At 48.1% G+C, this 5,286-nt stretch overlaps 1 long non-coding RNA gene across 1 annotated transcript; it reads left to right on the top strand.

Annotated features, from left to right (window-relative positions):
* Nucleotides 1-1,631: 1,631 nt before the first annotated feature.
* Nucleotides 1,632-3,375, top strand: LOC140384878 (uncharacterized). The gene is made up of 3 exons (XR_011933193.1): nucleotides 1,632-1,661; nucleotides 2,756-2,803; nucleotides 3,344-3,375. It is a non-coding gene; the product is annotated as an uncharacterized lncRNA (long non-coding RNA).
* The last annotated feature ends 1,911 nt before the right edge of the window (nucleotides 3,376-5,286 follow it).

The raw sequence follows: 5,286 nt of genomic DNA, 5'->3' as shown, positions 1-5,286 counted from the left end.
AACCTATATTACACAATGTAATATAACAAAAGTAAATGGGACTCCTGCCTACAGTAGGCCTCAGCCCCACAAATTTCTCCAGTGAGACTCCAATGGCATTTTTACTGGGATCAGAGTGGAGTAGCTGGTACAACATTCCTGCAGGGAGAATCGGGGTAGCAACAGGTGGCAAGAATCAAGAACAATTTTCACTCTGTACGTTTCTGTGGAGTGTGCATGTAATTCATATAAGTGTGTGCTGTACCACATACCTGTTTTGTGATACATCATATGAATCTGAACTTTGGTTTTGGGAATTCAAGTTTCAACCGGAAAATAGGGGATTCTGATTGAGAAACAGACAAGCACACTGAAATAAATGCAATTTAAACAAGCTTGGAGTTAATTACAATCAAATTCTAACCGAGATTCACGGTCAGAATTCCCAGTCTAAACGCTTAACAATAGATTATCCATTTATAGACTTCTGCATGAGGCACAGTGTAGGAATCTCCATTGAGGAGACTGGGTTTTCCCCCGGACCAAATTGCATGGGTGGAATAACCTGCATGAGACTCGTCCAGCTGGTTATGATTGTTTCCCCATTTTCATTGGAACTATTGCACCAAGGTCTGTGAGATCAAAGACAATTCCTCACTTGGCGCCTGAAAGGACCTCGAGGCGTAAACGTTCAGGACGACCGTCGTCTTGATGGCCACCGGGAGTGTGTAAGCTCCCCCATTTCCCTGCTGGTGTGCCATCATCTGGCAGATATGTCGCACTGTCTCTCTGCACAGCCAGAGTCAGCGGCGGCATGCCGATTCGGCACGTCCTCGAATGACAGGAGCTGCTGCTACACATTAGGCTCTCCAACCTGGGTGGCTGCCACCTGTGTCTCTGCTGCCCGCTCCTCTATTGCTCGCTCCACTGCTGCACTCTGCGCAACTGCAGCTGCTTCCTCCTCCTCAAGCAGTTCACGCTCGTGCAGCAGCAGGGATTCTCCCAGGGCTGCGGCCACCAGTAGGAACACCAACATTTCTGGTTATGTTCCAATATCCATTGTCTGCTGGGGGTGAAAGATCAACATGTTGGTATGGTGCGTACCTCTGTGCCCAATCAAGTCCACCGGGCTACACAGTGGCGGGATCCGCCCCGCATTTCCCCCCAAATCTCCTTTCGCCCCCATAAGCCTCTCCCAGACAGGGCCTCCCATCCCAGAAAGCAAGGGCAACATCCAGGCAGGCAACCGGCAGTCACTCCTATCCATGTCTGCCCTTGTCTCTCTCTCAATAGCCACGACACCGGTTTCCTGATTTTTTTTAAGCACAAGTGAACCATGCCTTCGGGACCTCGGGCCATCATAGGCAGAGATTCGTTGAGGCCACGGACAATCCTGGGTCGGGCTCGCTAATGACATGCAAACGGTATCTACTGTATGTGCGGAGTGAAACGCATTGACGCCGTTTCTGTGGTGACAAAGAATTGCGATTTGGCGTCAAATGGGCTCCTGCAGCAATTTTAGCGTCGGAAGGTATTCTCCCATTTTCCGATTTTGCCGTCGGATAACGGAGAATCCCGTCCCATGGAACATTCTCAGATAACAAGTTAATTTTGTGTTCTCAATACTTAAATCATCAATTATATCCTTCCAGAGTCAACAACAAGAGCAACTTCAACAACAGGTATCAACTTAACCACATCGCGTCAACAAAGTAATAAGTATTTTCCACATCTGCACTAACTGTAACCTCACCAGTGGCTGCATCATTGAGTGTAGCAACTATTAATGTACAAATAATGAGAAAATTGAAACAATATCCACCAGAATAAAAGTGAGCAGAAATGTGCTGCCCACAATAAGTAGATCAACACCATACCTCACCACCCCATGTGTGATTGAGTGAATTGTGAAATGTCAACAGCAGTGATTGAAATGAGCAAGTATTATCATCCCAGTGTATATGGGCAAATCCAAATAATCAAACTCCCTGAACACCAATGAGGAAACCAGAGTCAGTCCACTCAGCATATCCAGTACAAATTTCAGACACCAGCGGCTGCATACTCCGATTTTCAGGCTATGTCAGGAGGATCTGTGGCATTTTACAGCAAAAAAAATCGATGATGCCCCAGCACCGATCCTCCGGCCGGGGAGGGGCTTGCAGCCGCGCCATGTAAAACGCCTCGCCTCCACGGCAAAAACGGGCGGACAATTGCTGGGTCCGTGGCCGCGTATGCGCACGGCGACGACCTGCAGCTGTCGCACCGTACAACATTGCTCCAGCCGTGCGTGCACCCGGCCTGCTAGATATGCCACACAGGACATCTCCTACACTCCGGGCCACCTCCCCACCAGTCCCCCCAGTCCTCGCCTCAGCCCCAACGGCCAACAGCACGGCCCCCGCCCGACTGTGGTGGTGCTGGACACAGCCCGCAGCCGCCACGCTGGGTTCCCGATCGCTCAGACCATGGGTCAAATGTACGTTCGGGAACCTGTCCCATCGCGTCCGTGCATCAGGCTTGACACTCACAACACAATTGTGTCGACTTATTTGTCCAAGATTTTAATACACTCGCACCTCAAATCATTCTTTTCATGTGTTAAGCACTCCAACTTCAATAACCATCCGGTTATGTTAGAGGTAGAAAACAAAAAGGACATGATCATGATATTGGGGCGTTAAGTCTGCAGACCTCTAATTCGTGAGAGTGAATGATTGAGAGTTCTTCGAGAACCAGAGAAGACTTATTTGTTCATTTTCGTTTTTAATTCCAGGAAGAATAAGCAGCCAGCCTTATTTTCCAAGACCATCTTCAACAAAAGGTAATGTAGACAAGGTTTATAATCTTGTTCGTGTTTTTATTTATATTGGCTTCGCTTCCAACAGGATTGAGGGGGGTCCTAAATAGTAATTGGGTGGGCGGGTAAACAGGATGTTATTGTGGGAACAATTTTTATTCGTGTCACAAGTTGGCTTAACACTGAAATGAAGTACTGTGAAAATCTGCTAGTCTCCACACTCCAGCGCCAGTTCGGGTAGTCTGGCCAAGTCATGACCTCATGCAAACAACCTAGATTTTCCCGAGGATGCACCTAACTGCAAAGTCGAGATTTTCAATTCAAAAGAAGGTTGTTCTTTTGGAATCTGGGCCTAAAAGCCAGTCCTAAACACTAAACATCTTCACTGTGATTGACCAATTCTCCTAGGCTATATTCCAGCTTCCACCCAACGAGATTAAATGAGAACATGGAAGAGTCTAAAATTTGTGGTTATAAAATCTCGTCTGTTGACTTGACAAGGAAGGTTTTCAACTGAATATGTTATATTTTCCCAACTTACATCTTGAGTTACTTGCCTTTCAGCAACAACAATCCCATCAACTTTGACAACAGGTATGATATTGACAATATGCATTCAGCAATGTCTTCAGAATGAAGCCTGTTTAAAAAGCCTCATATATTGGCCTGGAGTTTTAGATTGAAACACCAATGGGAATGTATTAATTTAAAGCGTTACGATCATTGTCAGCCGGAGACACAAAGCTGAAACTTTTCATCGCCACCTGACAACATGTGAATTTCATTAAAAGTTGATGGAATCATCATTTAGCATTCCCATTCTTAGCATTTCATCTCCAGTGATACTTGAGACATAAATTCATCGTTGTAATGTTGAACATTTGTCATTCAATTGATCGATTTGTTTCAAATTATGTCTTTCAGGTGAAAGTCCAGTTGGAGGCACTTTGCCAAGTAAGGAATATTTTAATTTTACTTTATCCAAATGAGGCAAATTAGTAAAATCTTATCAGATTATGTTGCACAGAGGAAGATTTTTTCCCAGCTCAATCTCAACAATGTAACAAAAGAAGACTGTAGTCAGATCAATATTAATATGGTAGGTTCCTATTCTGCAGCAGTCAGGATTCCCAGGATGAAGGAAATATTTTTGTGTGCTTTGCATACCCAACATGATGAATTTCCTGGATTTCGTGCACAAATGGTCACTGAACTGTTGGGAACAACGAATAGGCTAAACGGGCTCCAATTCTTCAATAGTATTCGTTGCCTGAATAACACCGTACCCCAGTCTATCCACTTATCTGGTAGCTGCAACTGACAGTCCCTGAGAAGGGACATCAACATACACCATACAAAAATGAGTGTTGGCTCGCAAGTGCAGACAACAATAAAAGTGAATGCATTTATTAATCTGGCACTCTGCTCAGCCACTATCAATCGCTTTCCTATTCACAGACTAATGCCCCTTTTCCTTGGTTTTCCAAATACGCTATAAATGGAAAAGAGAGAGCCTTTACGGTAAAACCAACACCCTCCCCTATTCCCACAGCATCATTCTTCACTTTAACTCCCGGTTCCTTGATCGCAGAAACCATCAGAGTATGAGTGACAACTCTGATGAGCAGAAATGGATCAAAAAACTAGGGCGAAATTCTCCGTTATCGGCGCAATGTCCACCGATCGGCACAAAAAAACGGCGAAAATCCGACTTGCGTCACGTCGGAAAAATGGGTCGAAAGTCTCCGGCCCGAAATGGGATAGCAGCGACGTAACGGGATCCGCGCTGGTGCACGTGGTTGATGCCGTGCAGCGTCATACGCGCCACACGGCGTGATGGCTCATAAGGCCGCGCTGCTCCCCCCCACCCGACCGGAACACCCGACCGGAACACCCGACTGGATGGCTGGCCGCCGCTCAGCCCTGAGGTTCGAGTCACGGGATGTGGAGGCGCTCCTGGACGCAGTGGAGCAGAGGAGGGACGCCCTGTATCCCGGGCACGGCCGCAGAGTTGCCCCACGCCACAGCCGGCGTCTGTGGAGGGAAGTGGCAGAGGCCGTCACCGCTGTGGCCCTGACACCACGGACAGGCACCCAGTGCCACAAGAAGGTGAACGACCTCGTCAGAGCAGGCAGAGTGAGCCTCCCCCATATCCCCCATATCCCCCCCTCCCCATATCCCCCATATCCCCCCTCACCCATATCCTCCCTCCCCCATACCCCCCTCCCCCATATCCCCACTCCCCCATATCCCCCCTCCCCCATATCCCCCCTCCCCATATCCCCCCCTCCCCCATATCCCCCCTCCCCATATCCTCCCTCCCCCATATCCCCCCTCCCCCTATTCTCCCACCCCCATATCCCCCATATCCCCCCTCCTCCATATCCCCCCTTCCCCATATCCCCCCTCCCCCATATCCCCCCTCCACCATATCCACCCTTCCCCATATCCCCCCCTTCCCCAGATCACCTGATCACTGCCTGCGTGTCTAACTATGCATGCTTCAT

Source organism: Scyliorhinus torazame, chromosome 10, assembly GCF_047496885.1.
Source record: "Scyliorhinus torazame isolate Kashiwa2021f chromosome 10, sScyTor2.1, whole genome shotgun sequence".
Taxonomy (NCBI): domain Eukaryota; kingdom Metazoa; phylum Chordata; class Chondrichthyes; order Carcharhiniformes; family Scyliorhinidae; genus Scyliorhinus; species Scyliorhinus torazame.
The sequence above is the reverse complement of the archived record's forward strand: the minus strand, read 5'-3'. Positions and strand labels throughout refer to the sequence as shown.